General features: G+C 36.9%; 1 protein-coding gene across 1 annotated transcript in view; it reads left to right on the top strand.

The window, feature by feature from the left end:
* Window positions 1-20,257, top strand: part of EYS (eyes shut homolog) — a 278,615-nt gene that overhangs the window by 96,988 nt on the left and 161,370 nt on the right.

The raw sequence follows: 20,257 nt of genomic DNA, 5'->3' as shown, positions 1-20,257 counted from the left end.
TCTGAGTGTGGTGATGCAGCACCCACAGCCCACATTCCTCATGGAGTGAACTTATTGCCCTATTTCAGGAGTTGCCTCCACAAGGCCATTCCTCTTTCCAGTAGGGGGCACATACAGCACTGCTGGATGAAGGAGCAGGAAGGCCTAGCCTTTCCACTCCAGGGCAGCATCACTCTGATGGTACATCTCTTGCTGCATACATCACGGGGTCAGCAGGAAGGTCTGCCCACTAGGTGATGCTCCACCTCTCTTTCCTGTGCACTTCCTTCCTTCCCTCTTGCTTTCTACACACTAACCCTGCTTCTATTAATATATCAGTCATATTTTATAAATATAATTCTACTGGAAAAAAGAATATTATGTGAAATACGACTTCCTAAGAATGACCTATTGTTCCCCCTATATTTAGGGCTGTTGTTATACTTAGTCCTGTTTGATTTCCTGTAAATAACTATGGAGCACAGACAGAGGAATATGGAATAAAAATTGTAATATCTGTGGTGCCTTTGAAGGAGCTAAGAGGCCAGGAATCTGATGGCAATAGCCATACTAGCCAGAAACCAATGAAAACTGGGTTTGTTTTCAAACTATGTAAGAATGGCAGAATTAGACATGCATTGTGAAAATAAAATAAGCATAAAGTGTAGATGCATATTCTGTTTTTCACACTTTCCTCAAAAGACAGCAGAGTCCTTAATATCTTCTATTTTATACACTAAACTATTTTGAAATCTGCCTATGATCACAGAAATCTGTGATGTGCTAATGTGCTTATAATACTCAGCTTTTAAAATTTCAATTACCAAGTGCTAATTAGCATCTAAAATGAGCAAAAGGTCCCAGAAAGATTGTAAGAAGGCAAGGAAGATAAAAAGTTGAGTTGCCTAACTAAGAAAATTACTTTAAAGCAGAAAAGGGAAGAATAGAAGGACAGAAAACAAGGGAAGACAGAACTGAGGGAGAAAGGACTTGTTCTGAGAACAGGGAGAAAAGGAATACACAGAATCTGTTTTTTGAAAGCCTTGTTTTTCTTGACTTTGCTTTCAAACAAGATTCTGAAAATGTTTTCTGTTTGTTTGACTTAGCCAAGTTTTATTTCTCATCGTTTTACCTCACAGTTGAATCTGAAGAGAGTGAAATTCAAATCAGCTACTACTAGTTTTCCATTTTCAATTTTTAATATCTGTAGACAACATATACCAACTTTATTCTCAGTTTCCTTCTTGTGTTAAATTGTATACAAGATAATTCAAAAATATAGTTTGAAAAAGTTGCTAAAATGAGTGCATTTTTTGGCTATAAACATTTCAGTAAAAATCCTGTAAGAATTATTTTCTTTTATGAGTTAACAGCTCAAAGATTTTAATTAAAAAAATTCTTCACAGATCCCATATGCTCCCATAAGGCTAAAGTCACATAATTGGCTATCACTTTCACTTTCAAGCTGTAGGGAGCTGGAGACAATTCTCAATTTCCTTATAGGAAGAAAGCCAGACTAGACAGCAGGAAGAAAATAGAACACAGAGAACATTGTTGGAACCATGCTTTAGTAAAAGCAAACAATGGAAGTCTCATAAGGCAAAGTGGAGCAGATGGTCCTAAGAATCTATTGGAAGAGGTTATTTTTGTTCTTAGGCCATAGCTTATGATGGAAAGCAAATGCTCTGGGAACACATTAACTGGTGCATACAAATGTGAGTGTTAGTTTGGTGAAACCTAATATTTAATCAGATTCTTTGTTTCTAACTTTCAAGTCTTGCTCAATCGCTTCCAGATAATACACCATATGATTTCCAGTCACATGCTGATGAGGAATAGAAATGGCAGAGTGGAGAGAGTACCAATAAATCAGATTTGCTTTTCTTCAGATAGCTAGGGAAATAACCCTTTTCACCAGTTACTGAAGGAAAAACGGGCAGATTTTCTAACCTGCCTACCTGATGTAATCATAGTTCCATTGCTGATAATACACATTAAAAATTGCACACACATTCAAATGTCAAATATGGAAGATACAAACATGATGATCATGGAACAGATTATGGAATTATATGTTGTGGACACAATGTCATTGTGTTAAATAATTTGGCTGAAATACAGACAACATTGTTTTGACCATTTTTATTTTCATCAGGACTTAAGTTGTTGTTTGTTGTCATAATGTGATAACTAAAAATATTGCAATTGCAATCACAAAATTAGTAAGAAAACTTCCCCAAGATCATTACAAGAATTAAAATTATATTCTTCAAAGCTATATTTGTGTGTGTGAGTACATGAGTGTGTATGTATGTATATATCAGTGTAGATGAATAAAATGGCCTTTCACATTTATCTTTGAAGACCATGAAGAAGAAGTGCTAATAAAATAAATAGGTGCCTTGATTCAGATTCGTGTCAATGAAGCAGTGATGAGTCAGCGCTGAGCTGTCACACACTGAAAACCAGCACATCCTAGGACTGGATTCTCAATGAATACTGATAAAACACTTCACATCTTAGGGATGATTTGTTTTATTCTTACAGTTTAAACTATTAGGATGAGATGGTTGAATGGCATCACCTACTCAATGGACATGAATTTGAGCAAATTTTGAGAAAGAATGAAGAACAGGGAAGGCTGGTGTGCTACAGTCCGTGGGATCACAGAGTCAGGCTTGACTGAGCAACCAAACAACAACATCACATAAATGTGTAAATTTCTTTCAGTATTATAAAATACAGTGCAAACATGAAGTGTGATGCGATCCATGGTCATTTTTGTCACCTAAAATCTTTATCCTCATTTTCCATTGAATATCATCCAACTGCCTCAACACTACAGCAGCCCTCAGTGACATGCGGTGTGTATCTGTGGGGTACCACAGTTCTCATAAGATGCATCTGGAAAGGTGTGGGAAGGGTAGGGGAAGAGATTGGTTTGCCCTGTTACAAGGACTAGGACTTGCTTCTGGAATTTAATTGATGGGGACCAGTGATGTTAAACGTCCTCCTCCAAAATTGTTGATAACAAAGAATTGTGCAATATGCCAGTAGTGCCTCTGCTAAAGAGAACTTCTTCAGACATCTGATCTGACCACACCTTTGTAAGCTTAACTCTGCCATTGATTCACAAATTTTACAGCCCAGACAAAATGAACATGCTATTTCCTTTAACTTGGGATTTAGTATGCCATTTTCCCTTCCTGAAGTGCTTTTCTCTTCTTCCACTCTCTGTCATCAGGAAGCTAGATAACAAACTCATTTTTTTTCCAATTTCAATCCATTTGTTGTTTCATTAGCAAAATGTTCCATGTGTCCATCATGTTTCATTACAATCATGCCTTGTTTTATTATATATTGTTTATTGCAACTCACAAATACTGTTTTTTTCTTTTCTTTTCTTTTTTTAATTAAAGGCATGTGGCAACCCTAGATCAAACAAGTCTATCGGCATTATTTTTCCAAAAGCATGTGCTCACCTTGTATCTCTGTGTAACATTTTGGTAATTATCACCATATTTCAAACTTTTTCATTATTATCATATTTTCTGTGATGATCTCTGATCAGTGATCTTTGATATTACTGCTGTAGTTGTTTTAGGGTACTACGAGTCATACCCATACAAGAGGGAGAACTCAATAGATAATCCTTGTGTATGTCTTGACTGTTCCACCCACAGCCTGACCCCCACGACTCTCCCCTCTCTCCCTGGGCCTCCCTATTCCCTGAGACACTACAATAGTGAAATCAGGCCAATAAATAACACTACGGATTTACACTGTGATGAAATACTTTTGTGCAGTGTTCAAAATATGCAAAATTCATAAAGTATTCACAACATAAAGCAAACACATACCTAGTGAATATGCTGTAAGGGTCAATATAAGTTATATTATTTAATGACATAGGACAATTTCAGGACCATGGAGTTAATAGCTAGTAACAAATATTATTTGAGACTTATACACAGAAATTTTTGTATGTCTTTATTTTATCAGGCTTCTTCTAAAGTTTAAATTTTTGAAACATTTAAATCTTGAAAAACTCAAGGTCCTTGCATTTTCCTGTATTCAAAAATATACAAAACTTGTTTACTATAATTTGTATATATATATTTTTTATCTTTCTGTAATGATACATTTGTTTCTTGTTCTACTGTATGGGCAAGTTAGATTGAGGCTGCATAAGCACTACTTTTCATACTATTCATGGGCTTCTCAAGGCAAGAATATCGAAGTGGTTTGCCATTCCTTTCCCTAGTGGACCACATTTTGTCAGAACTCTCCACCATTCATCTTGGGTGACCCTACATGGCATGGCTCATAGTTTCATTGAGTTAGACAAGGCTGTGTTCCATCTGATCAGTTTGATTAGTTTTCTGTGATTGTGGTTTTCATTCTGTCTGCCCTCTGAGGGATAAGGATAAGAGGCTTATGGAAACTTCCTCATGGGAGAGACTGACTGTGGGGGAAACTGGGTCTTACTCTAATGGGCGGGACCATGCTCAGTATATCTTTAATCCAACTTTCTGTGGATGGGTGGGACTGTGTTCACTCCCTGTTGTTTGGGTCTGAGGCCAAGCTATGGTAGGAGTAATGAAGGTTACAGCAGACATCCTTTAAGAGGACTTGTGCATGCACTGTTCTTTTCAGTGTCCCTGACCCTGCAGTAGGCCACTGTGAACCCACCCCCCACCCCCCCGCCCCCAGAGACTCCTGGACACTCACAGGCAAGTCTGGCTTAATCTCTTGTGGGGACACTGTTCTTTCTTCTGGCTCCTGGTGTGCACACGGTTTTGTTTATGTCTTCCAAGAGTCTGTTTCACCACTACTATGGAAATTCTGTAATCAAATCCTACTGGCCTCCAAAGTCAAATTCCCTGGGAGTTCTCAGTATCTTTGTCAGATCCCCAGGTTGGAAAATCTGTTGTGGGTCCTAGAACTTTCTTAGCAGTGCGAGAATTTCTTTGGTATAATTGCTCTGCAGTTTGTGGGTCATCTGCTTGGCGGTTCTGTGGTGGGGCTAATGACGACCTCCTCCAAGAGGGCTTATGACACACAGTGCATGACCCAGGTCTGCTGCATCCAGAGCCCATGTCCCCATGGCAGGTCACTGATAAACCACGCCTCCTCAGGAGACACTCAAACACTCAAAGGACTGTCTGACTCAGTCTTTGTAGGGTCTCTGGGTCCTAGTGTACACAAGGTTTTGTTTGAGCCCTCTGAGTGTCTCTGGCGGGTGTAGGGTCAATTCTAAATATGATTTTCCCCCTCCTACTGTTATGTTGGGACTTTTCCTTTGCCATGGACATGGTGTATCTTTTTTTGGTGGGATCCAACATTCTCCTGTCAATGGTTTTTCAGCAGAGTTGCAATTTTGGAATTCTCAAAGGAGAAGATGAGTGCACATCCTCCTATTCCAGCATCTTGTAACAAAAATGTTCAGTTTCCATGTCAGTCCCCAAAAAAGGCAATTTCAAAGAGTGTTCAAGCTCCCACACAATTTCACTCATCTCACATGCTAGCAAAGTAATGCTCAAACTTATTCAAGCCAGGCTTCAACAGTATGTGAAGCGAGAAATTACAGGTATTCAAACTGGATTTAGAAAAGGCAGAGCAACCAGACATCAAATTGCCAATATCCGTTGGATCATACAAAAAGCAAGGGAGTTCCAGAAAAAAAATAAATAAATAAATAAGCATGTACACCAAAGCCTTTGACTGTGTGGCTTACAACAAACTGAAAAATTCTTTAAAATACAAAAATATCAGAGCATCTTAACTGCCTCCTGAGAAATCTGTATGCAGGTCAAGAAGTAACTTTAGAACTGGACATGGAACAACAGATTGGTTCCAAATCGCGAAATGTGTACATCAAGGCTGTATATTGTCACCCTGTTTATTTAACTTATATGCAGATTACATCATGTGAAATGTTGGGCTGGATGAAATACAGGCAAGAGTCAAGATTGCCAGGAGAAATATCAATAACCTCAGATATGCAGATTATCCCACCCTTATGGCAGAAAGAAAAGAAAAACTAAAGAGCCTCTTGATGAAAGTGAAAGAGGAGAGTGAAAAGTTAGCTTAAAACTCAACATTCAAAAAATGAAAATCATGGTATCCAGTCCCATCACTTCATGGCAAATAGATGGGGAAACAATGGAAATCATGACACACTTTATTTCCTGGGGCTCCAAAATCACTGCGGATGGTGACTACAGCCATGAAATTAAAAGACACTTTCTCCTTGGAAGAAAAGCTATGACCAACCTAGATAGCATATCAAAAAGCAGAGACATTACTTTGCCAACAAAGGTTCATCTTGTCAAAGCTATGGTTTTTCCAGTAGTCATGTATGGATGTAAGAGTTGGACCATAAAGAAAACTGAGTGTTGAAGAATTGATGCTTTTTAACTGTGGTGTTGGAGAAAACTCTTGAGAGTCCCTTGGCAAGTAAGGAGATCCATCCTAAAGGAAATCAGTCCTGTATGTTCATTGGAAGGACTGATGCTGAAGCTCCAATGCTTTGGCCACCTGATGCAAATTGCTGACTCATTGGAAAAGACCCTGAGGCTGGGAAAGATTGAAGACAAGAGGAGAAGGGGATGACAGAGAATGAGATTGTTGGATGACATCATCGACTAGATGGACATGAGTTTGAGAAAGCTTCAGTAGTTGGCAATGGACAGGGAGTCCTGGTGTGCTGTAGTCCAAGGGTTCACAAAGAGTCGGACATGACTGAGTGACTGAACTGAACTGAACTGAACAGTAGTATAAAATGTCTTTTGAAAACTTTGCATGGACTTAGGAATATATCAAAATGCAATCAAGAACAATGTCTTTCTTTTCCATTGCCTTTTGTTAATGTGACTTATTTCCCTCTGGCTTTTTCAGCTTTCTCTTAAGTTAATAGCTTTTCAACTCTTTGATGCCTGATATCTTGTCTTGCCATTAATCACCATGAAGCCAACAGGTAACACACCTCTCTGCATTATCTTGAGTTTAACTCTGTCTACACAGCAATGAATCAAAGTCATGAAAACAGAGGAGGGTTCTAAATAAAAGCATGTATACATATATACATTTTCAAACTTTCAGACCTCTAGAAAATGCTTTTGATTCTGACAATTTTCTTTTTGAAGTTAGTGTACTTTAAATAAACTAAGCAATGAAATTTTACTTAAAGAAAAAGTGTTAAGTAGGCATAATAATTGAAAGCTATTTTGATGAAAAATTAATATCTTGACTAAAGTTTATTACTATTTTTCTAAAATGTTTCTCTAAATGGTTTCCTTTAAGTTTTTACAAGTTATTTCATGTATCTTGACACATTTTTAACAAAAGAGTAGGTATAAATTTAATATGCATGTGATAAATCAGGTGATCAATTGGTCAGTTAACTGCTTGGAGTAACAAGAGAAATAGCTTCATGAATGATTCAAAACTGTTGCAGGTTAAAACTATATGTCTTTTATACTGTCTGAAGACTTTCAAACTCTACAACTTTGGAGTCACATTTTTATTTCCCCTAAATTATGGATAGTAATCATTAATACTACTGATACTATAAGCTGGGAGATTTTATATAAAATGTCTCATGCAATTATATAATAAAATTATAGTAGCAAGTAATTTAGGTTCCAAAGAGTCAATAGATAAGTTAAGTTGTTAAAAAATATGTTTTGAAAATAAATTTCACAAAATATGGGTAAACAGAACTGAATTTAAGGAGTATAGAGATGATACAGTAAAATTATATTCTTACATTAAAGACAAGATTTTAAAAGAATATTTTTTCAGCTTATTGCTCTTCTTAAGACTGTGTCTTAAGGCACCATTTATATTAGTAATCCATAATTTTGTAATTTTCAATCTGTGTAATACACAGCTTTGATGTCAGATGGGCTTCCCTGTTGGCTCAAGTGGTAAATAATATGCCTGCCAATGCAGTAACTGCAGGAGACTCAGGTTCAATCCACAGTCTGAAAGATTCCCTAGAGTAGGAAATGGCAACCCATTCTATTATTCTTGCCTGGAAAATTCCATGGACAAAGGAGGCTGGTGGACTATAGTCCACAGGATTGCAAAGAGTAGGACATGACTGAGCACACACACCCAATGCAACTAAAAATGTTTCCTAATCATAAATAACTTTAAATGAATCTAAATTCATACCAAGAAGAAAAGCATTAAATGCAAAAAGAGCTTAAAACTTAGCAAGTTAAAAAATAAAATTAATAAGCAAATTGAATTTTATGGTATTATAAAAGATGAGTGATGCAGTTACATTTATAATATTTTCTTTCTCCTCTTTATAAAATTATTAAGAACTCTAGATTTATATGTAATAAATGAATATTATTATACATTCATAATTTTTTCTTAAAGTATGGGCTAGTGGAAAGCAAACCTTAGATATTTTTCATATGATTAGTACATAAAATTAATGACAGTGATCATTTTCTACCTTCCAAATGTTATGAGATATATTAAAACATGGTGGATAGCTGTAAATAAATCCCTAGATTCTTAAATTAGGAAAAGTCAAACTTAAACAGAAATAATTAGCAAAACATAAGTAGCAAAGTATAACCAAGCTTTTTGAAAGACAGTTTTAATTTATGAACTTTGCAGAAATTCAATTCATTTTCAATTGCTAAACCAGATTTTTCTCTTGAGGTCCTTGGACAGACTAATAGACAAGTGATATACACAACATATGTGGATACTTGAGTTGTTAACTGCAAGAACAAGATAAGGCCTAAATGTACACAGGAAACACATCAGAGAAGACAGGAAAAGAAAGAGATAATTCAATATATTATTGATCAAAAGAGGAATAGACATATTGGATGGGCCAAAAATCCACTTGAGTTTTCTGTAAAATGTTATGGAAAAACTCAAAGGACCATTTTGGTCAACCCAATATATCAGTCCTTCTTCTAGCATCTCAATATAAAGGTGACTAAATAGTTTATATTATTTAATACTTTTATATGGTTTCAATTATTTATGTAACAAATGGAATATGAAAAATGTTCTGATAGGCTCATTAACTAAAAGCTTTATATTTGCAACTAATAATAATTATGCTAAAATATTAACCTTGGCTAGAGTAGAAATTCCTCACATAGAGGATCGCAGGTAGATGGCCTACCAGAATATATTCCTAAATATACAGGGGATATTTTGTAAGATTTCCATTATACCATATCAAATGTTATTTTTAACATCAGAAACAGTCAGATGCATTCTTCTTGAAATATGTGCATCAAACATTACTATGATGCTACTAAGTATTATTCTCTTTCTTATAGATTAAAAAACAAACTCACATAAATGATACTGTACTCAAAGTCAAGTAGCTTTTTTGCCTTTTTTGGGGTGGGGTAGAAGGGGTACACCACATGTCATGAGGGATTATCCAATCCAAGCCCCCTGCATCAGAAGTGCGGAATCTTAACCACTGGACCATCAGAGAAGTCCACAGGTAGTTTTTTGTGTCTGAGAGTTGTGGAAATTCAGCCTCTCTGGAAACTGTCTATTCCACTAAACTCCATAGTATCCTGCAGTCTTCATATGAGTGGATGTGGCAAAATAAACTCTGCTTGTGTGTGTTCTTTTCTCATAATGTGCCTTCTTGTGAAAAAGGAGGAATGAAAATATCAATAAAATTATCATTAAAATAGATGACTTTATTTTGAGACACATCCTATACCTATTTAAAATCAAAACTAGATAATGCATTTCAAATGCACAAAGGCAAAATTTAAGGTCTTCGTTCAGTGTCCAAATTTTTGTGAACCCTTGGATTGTACCATGCCAGCCTTCCCTGTCCTTCACCATCTCCCAGAGCTTACTCAAATCCATGTTTGTAGAGTCGGTGGTGCCACCCAGCCATCTCATCCTCTATTGTTCACTTTTCCTCCAGACTTTAATCTTTACCAGCATCAGGGTCTTTTCTAATGAGTCAACTCTTTTTATCACGTGGCCAAAGGATTGGAGCTTCAACTTCAGCATCAGTCCTTCCAATGATATTCAGGACTGATTTCCTTTAAGATTGACTTGTTTGATCGCTTTGCAGTCCAAGGGACTCTCAAGAGTCTTCTCCAACACACAGTTCAAAAGTATCAATTCTTCGGGGTTTACCTGTCCTTATGGCCCAACTCTCACATCCATACATGACTACTGGAAAAACCATAGCTTTGACTAGATGGGCCTTTGTTGGCAAAGTAATGTTTCTGTTTTTTAATAAACTGTCTAGATTGGTCATAGCTTTTCTTCCAAGGAGCACGTGTCTTTTAATTTCATGGCTGCAGCCACCATCTGCAGTGATTTTGGAGCCCCAGGAAACAAAGTCTGTCACCGCTTCCATTGTTTCCCCATTTATTTACATTGAGTGATGGGACCAGATGCCATGAACTTCATTTTCTGAATGTTGACTTTTAAGCCAACTTTTTCACTCTCTTTTTTCACCTTCATCAAGAGGCTCTTTTGTTCCTCTTTGCTTTCTTCCATAAGAGTGGTGTCATCTACATACCTGATATTCTTATTTCTTCCAGCAATCTTGTTTCCAGCTTGAGTTTCATCCAGCCTGTATAAAGCTTCTGCTGCAAAAAATATATAATCAATCTGATTTCAGTTTTCATCATCTGGTGATGTCCTTGTGTAGAGTGGTCTCTTATGTTGTTGGAAGAGGGTGTTTGCTATGATCAGTGTGTTCTCTGGAAAAACTCTGTTAGCCTTTTCCCTGCTTCATTTTGTACTCCAATGTCAAACTTGACTGTTACTTGAGGTATCTCTTGACTTCCTACTTTTTCATTCTAGTCCCCTATGATGAAAAGTACATCCTTTTGGATGTTAGTTCTAGAAAGTGTTGTAGGTCATCATAAACCATTCAACATAATCTTCTTCAGCATTAGTGGTTGGGGTGTAGACTTGGATTTCTGTGATATTGAATGGTTTGAACAAACAGGGCTCTTTTGGTCATTTTTGAGATTGTACACAAGTACTGCATTTTGAACTCTTTTGTTGACTATTAGAGCTACCCCATTTCTTCTAAGGGATTTTTGCCCGCAGTAGTAGATGTAATGATCATCTGAATTAAGCTCACCCATTTTGATCCATTTTAGTTCACTGATTCTTATAATGTCAATGTTCACTCATGCCGTCTCCTTTTTGACCACTTCCAGTTTACCTTGATTCATGGACCGAACGTTCCAGGTTCCTGTGCAATATTGTTCTTTACAGCATCGGACTTTACTTTCACCACCACACACATCCGCAATTGGTCTTTATTTCTGCTTTGGGTCAGCCTTTTCATTCCTTTGGAGCTATTTCTCTGCTCTTCTCTAGTAATATATTGGGCACCTACCCACCTGGGGAATTCATCTTTTAGTGTCATATATATGCCATTCCATGCTGTGAATGGGTTTCTTAAGACAAGAATGCTGAAGTGGTTTGCCATTCCCTTCTCCGGTGGACAACGTTTTATCAGATCTCATCACCATGACTCATCCCTCTTGGATGGCCTTACAGAGCATGGCTCAGAGTTTCATTGTCTTAGACAAGGCTGTGATCCATGTGGTCAGTTTGCCTAGTTTTATGTGATTGTTGTTTTCATTATGTCTGTACTCTGATGGATGAGGACAAGAGGCTTGTGGAAGCTTCCTGATGAGAGTGACTGGCTGGGTCTTACTCTGGTAGGTGGGGTCTTGCAAAGTAAATCTTTAATCCAGTTTTTTGCTGATAGATGGGACTATGTTCCCTCCTTGTGTTTTGGCCCGAGGCCAAACTATGGTAGGAATAATGGCAGTAATGGAGACTTCCTTCAAAAGAACTTATGCCAGCCCACTGTGGCCCCAGGACTGTTGTATTTGGTGCCCCTGAACCCACAGCAGCCCACTGTTGACCCACACTTCCTCTTGAGGCTCTTGGATACTCACAGGCAAGTCTGACTCATTCCCCTTTGGGGTCACTGCTCATTTTTCCTGGGTCCTGGAACATACAAGGTTTTGTTTGTGACATCCAAGAGTCTTTTTCCCAGTCCTGTGGAATTTCTGTAATCAAATTCTGGTAACCTTCAAAGTCAAATTCCCTGCGGGTTCTCAATCTCTTTGCCAGGTTTCAGGTTGGGAAATCTGTTTTGGGCTCTAGAACTTTAGCAACAGTGTAAGAATCTTCTTTGGTATAATTGTTTTCCAGGTGGTCTGCTTGATGGCTCTGTGTGTGTGTGTGTGTGGGGCGGGGGGGGGGGGGGGGGGGGGAGCGGCTAATTGCGACCTCTTCTAAGAGGACTATGCCACACAATTTGCCTTCCAGGTCTGCTGCAGCCAGACACCCTGTGCCCACATCAGGCCACTGCTGACCTGTGCCTCCACAGGAGACACTCAAATACTCAAAGACAGGTCTGACTCAGACTCGTGGGGTTCACTGCTCCTTTCCTTGGGTCTTGGTGCACACCTCTTGGTATCACCTCTTTTGTTTGCACCCTCTGAGTGTCTCCGATGGCTATGAGGTTTATTTTAAATGTGATTTTGCCCCTTCCACCATCTTGTTGAGGTTTCTCCTCTGCCCGTGGTCACTTGGTACTGTTTTTTGGTGGTATCCAACATTCCCTTGTCAATGGTTGTTCAGCAGCTTGTTGTGATTTTTGTGTTCTCCAGGAGAAGATGGGCTCATGTCCTTCTATTCTGGCATCTTGACTAAAAAAAATAAGATAGGAAGATATATTATAAATAAACTTTAAAAGTGGGATCTGAAATTAACAAAAAAGCTATGTGAAGAACATATTGAACCATGATGACACAAATGTATGGTAGGAATACATACATCTAAAGAAAAGGGCTTGAATATCAATTTTCTATTATATTCATAGAATTAGTGGTGTTCTCAAAAAGCTGCCTTCTTTAAGTTTTAGACCCAGTCCCAGTACCACGTACTTTTAACCTTTGAACTATCCTTTAATTAATATTATTAAAGCTATGATTGCTATTGCTATTGTTACCTATTCCCTGTAGCTTAGATTAACTACTAAAAATCTCTTATCCTATGAATGTGAGAAAAAAATTTCCAGGCACTAACTTGAAACTTAACTGCAAACTTTGTCATTTAACTTTCACTTATGTTAATATTCTTTGTACTAAGAAACATAATTGTTATTAATTATTTTCAGAATTAGTGCAAAACAATAATTTATATCAACATAAATCATGAATAACTCCATCATAGGTGAACTAACAAACAAACAAACAGAAAACAAACAAAAACAAACAACAAAACAAAACAAAACTTGGGTTCTCAAACTTTAGAATGAATCAGAATTTTTTTTTCAAAATTTCAAAATTCAGAACCCCTTTATTCCCAACCTTATAGTCTAAATCAGTAGACTTGCTGATTTAGTGTAATCTGCAAGTATACTACATTGATTTAGTGTAATCAATGTAATCTGAGTGATCTGACCATGGACAGGAAGGTATAGATGGTTAGATACAGACCAGAGTCCCAGGTGTTTCCAGATTCACCCTGAGAAATTCTGAGTTAGTGGGTCCATAAAAATGGACTATAACAATTGGGCAAATTAAAGTTTTGTAGGATTAAGAAGAAAACACAATGTTATTGATACTTTTAAGAAAAAAATATATATGTCTGCAAATTATCACAATGTGTATAAAAACTACTAGTCTGCATTCATTCATTTTGTTAATATACATTGAGATCCTATCACATCTATCCCAGCACTGGTAACAGAAATATAGTGGCAAACAGGAGAGTTTGGATCCCTGATGGTCTTATGAGAAAAATGTTCTATCTCACTGATGAAAAGCAAGCAAAAATGATGGGAAAAAAAATAAAAATTCTTAGCAGACTTATAATAAAAAGCAGCTAGGTTTTCCAGTTATAAAAGAGTAGCATTTGAAAGGAATTTTGCTCAACATTCTGTAATAACCTAAATGGGAGAAGAACTTGAAAAAGAATAGATGTGCGTATACATACGACTAAAACACATTGCTGTACACCTGAAACTGACACAACATTGTTATTTAATATACTTCAATATAAGACTTTTTAAAATAAATATTTAATATCTATATAATACCTGATAAATACAAAACAAAATAATGGCTGATTCATATCAATGTATGACAAAACCCACTGAAATGTGAAGTAATTAGCCTCCAACTAATAAAAAAAAAAAATAGCAAAAAAAAAATAAATTAAAAAAATAAATAAAATATTTTCAAGATATATATATATATAATGTGTATCATGTCATATAACAAAAAAAAATCTCAGTGAACACTTCTCTGAGGAAATTTTGGATACATTTACAAGCAAGCAAATTTAACAGCAGTATGTGTCACCTGTGCAGTGACTTTGCTAGGCTGCTCCCAGGTATGTTTGAACAGAAGAAAGGGAACAGTATTCCTGCTTTCTTGACTACGTTAAAGTCTTTGACTGTGTGGATCACCACAGATGGTGGAAAATTCTTAAAGAGATGTGGATATCAGATCACCTTATCTGCCTCCTGAAAAACCTGCATGCTGGTCAAAAAGCAACTGGACACGGAACGATGGACTGGTTCCAAATTGGGAAACGAGTACATCAAGGCTGTATATTGTCACCCTGCTTGTTTAACTTATATGTAGATTTCATCATGAGAAATGCCAGGCCTCAGGAAGCACAAGCTAGAATCAAGATTGCAGGGGGAAATAGCAGAAAACTCAGATATGCAGATGTTATCATCCTTATTGGAGAAAGCAAAGAGGAACTAAAGAGCCTCTTTATGAAGGTGAGAGGAGAGTGAAAAAACTGGCTTAAAACTCAACATTCAAAAAACAAAGATCATGGCTTCTGGTCCCATCACTTTATGCCAAGTAGATGGGGAAACAATGGAAACAGTGACAGGCTTTATTTTTTTGAGCTCCAAAATCACTGCAGATCATGACTACAGCCATGAAATTAAAAGATGCCAACTTTTTGGAAGAAAAGCTATGACCAACCTACACAGCATATTAAAAAGCAGAGACATTACTTTGCTGATAAAGGTCCATCTAGTCAAAGCTGTGGTTTTTCAAATAGTCATGTATGGATGAGAGTTGGACCATAAAGAAAGCTGAGCACCGAGCAACTGATACTTTTGAACTGTGGTGTTGGAGAAAACCCTTTAGAGTCTCTTGGACTGCAAGGAGATCAAACCAGTCAATTCTAATGGAAACCAATCCTGAATTTTCTTTGGAAGCAATGACGCTAAAATTGGAGTTCCAATACTTTGACCACATTATGCAAAGAGCCAACTCATTAGAGAAGTCCCTGATGCTGGGAAAGATTAAAAGCAGTAGGAGAAGGGGACGACAGAGGATGAGATGATTGGATGGCTTCACTGACTCCATGGACATGAGTTTGAGGAAGCTCCAGGAGATGGTGAAGGACACGAAGCCTGGCTTGCTGCTGTTCATGGAGTTTCAAAGAGTTCGACATGACTTAGTGACTGAATGACAACAGTTCCTGAATGCTCTAACAAAGGTGAAAATGAAGTCGGTCAGTCGTGTCCGACTCTTTGAGACCCCATAGACTGTAGCCTACCAGGCTCCTCCGTCCATGGGATTTTGCAGGCAAGAATACTGGAGTGGGTTGCCATTTCCTTCTCCAGAATATCTTCTCGACCCAGGGATTGAAACTGGGCCTCCCGCATTGTAAACAGACACTTTACCATCTGAGCCACCAGGGAACCATTTATTTTTGCAGGTCTTAAGACACATCTCTCTACAACAGAAGGTTTTTGGCTAGAAGTCTGTTTATTTCCTTCCAGTTTTACAGTGTTTTTGTTTGTTTGTTTGTTTGTTTTTAATTGATTTTGTTAGCTTTACCTTATTTCACAGACACCACATTTACATGGTGTTAAGAAAATGATATGGGCTTTCCAGGTGGCGCTGGTGGTAAAGAACCATCTTGCCAATGCAAGAGACATAAGAATCAAGGATTTGATCCCTGGGTTGGAAAGATCCACTGGAGGAGAGCATGACAACTAAATCCAGTATTCTTACCTAGAGAATCCCATGGATAGAAGAGCCAAGTTATAGTTATTTGGGTTGCACAGAGTCCTACATGACTGAAGTGACTAGTGCACAAGAAAATGAAACATTGCTTCTCAGAATATAATGCATTATAATTATAGAAAGTTAATCTTTGAAAACATGTAAAGAGTACTAGAATGTACATAGCTGTTATCTGCAGCTGTATGCCAGCACAGAAAATGCTTGAAATACTGGATTTCTTTAGCTCATTTTGTAAATCTTAGAAAGGTTTTGTGATACCATTTCCTGGGACTCATGATTCTTTCAATATGATTCTATCAGAGTGTATTTTCTTTCTTTCTTTTTTTTTCAGAGTGTATTTTCAAATAGGAATTTGAGAGACTTAGAGAACTCGGTTCATGAACTTTCTCAAATAGAATATATATACATATTCATATAGTGTCAAAATATATAAAACTTAAGTTCCTTACAAAAATGTGAATGTTGAAGGTGATATAAAAAGAAAAAACAAACAAACAAAAAAAAACAACTGTGGAAGCTATTTTCAAAAGCCAAGACATGGAAGCTACCTAAATTTACATCAACAGATGAATGGATAAAGAAAATGTGAGATATAACAATGAGAAAACAGAAAGAGAAATTAAAGAAACAATACCATTCACCATTGCAACAAAAATACTTAGGAGTATATCTACATAAAGAAACAAAATACCTATATACAGAAAACTCTAAAACATGATGAAAGAAATCAAAGAGGACACAAATAGATGGAGAAATATACCGTGTTCATGGGTTGGAAGAATCAATATTGTCAAAATGACTATGCTACCCAAAGCAATCTATAGATTCAATGCAATCCCTATCAAGCTACCAACGGTATTTTTCACAGAACTAGAACAAATAATTTCACAATTTGTATGGAAATATAAAAAAACCTCGAATAGCCAAAGCAATCTTGAGAAAGAAGAATGGAAGTGGAAGAATCAATCTGCCTGACTTCAGGCTCTACTACAAAGCCACAGTCATCAAGACAGTATGGTATTGACACAAAGACAGAAATATAGATCAATGGAACAAAATAGAAATCCCAGAGATAAATCCACATACGTATGAACACCTTATCTTTGACTAAGGAGGCAAGACTATACGATGGAAAAAAGACAACCTTTTTAACAAGTGGTGATGGGAAACCTGGTCAACCACTTGTAAAAGAATGAAACTAGAACACTTTCTAACACCATACACAAAAATAAACTCAAAGTGGATTAAAGATCTAAACGTAAGACCAGAAACTATAAAACTCCTAGAGGAGAACATAGGCAAAACACTACCTGACATAAATCACAGCAAGATCCTCTATGACCCACCTCCCAAAATATTGGAAATAGAAGCAAAGATAAACAAATCTGACCTAATAAAATTTAAAAACTTTTGCACAACAAAGGAAACTATAAGCAAGGTGAAAAGACAGGCTTCGGAATTGGAGAAAATAATAGCAAACAAAGCAACAGACAAAGGATTAATTTCATAAATATACAAGCAACCCTTGAAGCTCAATTCCAGAAAAATAAATGACACAATCAAAAAATGGGCCAAAGAACTAAACAGACATTTCTCCAAAGAAGACATACAGATGGCTAACAAACTCATGAAAAGATGCTCAACATCATTCATTATCAGAGAAATGCAAATCAAAACCACAAAGAGGTACCATTACACGCCAGTCAGAATGGTTGCTATCCAAAAGTCTACAAGCAATAAATGCTGGAGAGGGTGTGGAGAAAAGGGGACCCTCTTACACTGTTGATGAGACTGCAAACTAGTGCAGCCACTATAGAGAACAGTGTGGAGATTTCTTTAAAAACTGGAAATAGAACTGCCACATGACCCAGCAATCCCACTCTTGGGCATACACACCCAGGAAACCAGATCTGAAAGAGACACGTGCACCACAATGTTTATCACAGCACTGTTTATAATAGCCAGGACATGGAAGCAACCTAGATGCCCATCAGCAGATGAATGGATAAGGAAGCTGTGGTACATATACACATGGAATATTACTCAGCCATTAAAAAGAATTCATTTGAATCAGTTCTAATGAGATGGACGAAACTGGAGACCATTATACAGAGTGAAGTAAGCCAGAAAGATAAACACCAATACAGTATACTAATGCATATATATGGAATTTTAAAAGATGGTAATGATAACCCTATAGGCAAGACAGAAAAAGAGACACAGATGTATAGAACAGACTTTTGGACTCTGTGGGAGAAGGCGAGGGATAATCTGAGAGAATAGTGTCGAAGCACGTATATTATCAAGTGTGAAACAGATCACCATTTCATGTTGGATGCATGGGACAAGTGCTCAGGGCTGGTGCACTGCAAAGACCCAGAGGGAAGGGATGGGGAGGGAGGTGGGAGAGGGGATCAGGATGGGGAATACATGTAAATCCATGGCTGATTCATGTCAATGTATGGCAAAAACCACTACAATATTGTAAAGTAATTGGCCTCCAACTAATAAAAATAAATGAAAAAAAAAAAGAAAAAAAGAAAATGTGATATATATATATATATATATATATGTATATGTAAACACATACAAATATAAGTGAATATTACTCAGTCATAAAACTTAATGAGAAATGTAGCAAGATCAATATAGACATTATCATACCAACTGAAATGAGTCAGACAGAGAAAGTCAAATATATGATATTAATTATATGTGGAATCTAACTTCTGATACAATGAACTTATTTACAAAACAGAAATAGATATAGAGCAAGGGATAAATTAGGACTTTGGAATTAGTAGATACAAGCTAATGTAAAACAAAGAATATAAGCTAATATAAAACATCTAAAACAAAGAAACAACAAGGCCCCACTTTATAGCACAGGGAACTATTCACTATCTAGAAAAAAAAAAAAAATGGAAAAAATCTGAGGATCTCTCTATCATCTATCTATCTATCTATCTATCTATTGATCTATCTATCTATTTATCTATCTACCTATTTATCTGTCTATAATTATTTTGATATCACCAGAGAGTAAGAAAACATTTTAAATCAACTACATTTTAAATTAACTATATTTTAGTTTATCAATGTATGACAAAACCCACTGAAATGTTGTGAAGTAATTAGCCTCCAACTAATAAAAAATAATAAAAAAATAAATTAACTATATTTTAGTTTAAAAAATGCTGAAGAGAAGTAAATGGGAATAGATAGATCATGATATTCATGTTATGCTATGTAAGTATTAAGCATTGACACTAATAAATACAAATAAAAACAGTATGTTGCAAAACATGATCAAAAAGAATATTTTTTTTTTTTAATCCTTGGCTCAAAAAACATGAGAAACCAAGTTGTTAGTAAGTTTATTAGTGAATATTGTCATTCCTTCAAAATTTTCTGTTTAGTTCCTATGATAGTTAAACACTTTCCTACACATTGGGCTGCATAGATGAATGTAAAATGTTCCTTAGGCAGTTCTCTTCCCAGTGAAATAAAGACAAAATATAAAATCCTGTACAGTGGTACCCAACCTTATCGGCACCAGGGAATGGTTTTATGGAAGACAGCTTTTCCATGGACTAGAGGGTTGGGGATGGTTTGGAGATGATTTAAAAGCATTACATTTGCTATGTACTTTATTTCTATTAATATCAGATCATCAGGCATTAAACCCCAGAATTTGGGGACCCCTGCTAAAGAAGGTATTTTTTACAGACACCTTACGACATACTTCACCTCCAAGGAGCGGCTGCTGCCAGGCGCAGAAGGGCCGAGAGGAGCTACTCCACGTTCAAGGTCAGTAGGGGCAGCCGTGAGAAGATGCACCTTGTCCAAGGTAAGGAGGAGCGACTGCGCTTTGCTGGAGGCGCCGTGAAGAAATACCGCACGTCCAAGGTAAGAGAAACCCAAGTAAGATGGTAGGTGTTGTGAGAGGGCATCAGAGGGCAGACAAAATAAAACCATAATCACAGAAAACTAGCCAATCTGATCACAAGACCATAGTCTTGTTTAACTCAATGAAACTAAGACACGCCATGTGGGGCCACCCAAGACGGTCGGGTCATGGTGGAGAGGTCTGACAAAATGCGGTTCACTGGAGAAGGGAATGGCATTCCACTTCAGTATTCTTGACTTGAGAACCCCGTGAACAGTATGAGAAGGCAAAATGACAGGATACCAAAAGAGAAACTCCCCAGGTC

Source organism: Dama dama, chromosome 28 (genome assembly GCF_033118175.1).
Source record: "Dama dama isolate Ldn47 chromosome 28, ASM3311817v1, whole genome shotgun sequence".
In the NCBI taxonomy this organism is placed as follows: Eukaryota; Metazoa; Chordata; class Mammalia; order Artiodactyla; family Cervidae; genus Dama; species Dama dama.
Note: the sequence above shows the minus strand (reverse complement) of the source record. Positions and strands in the feature narration are given on the sequence as shown.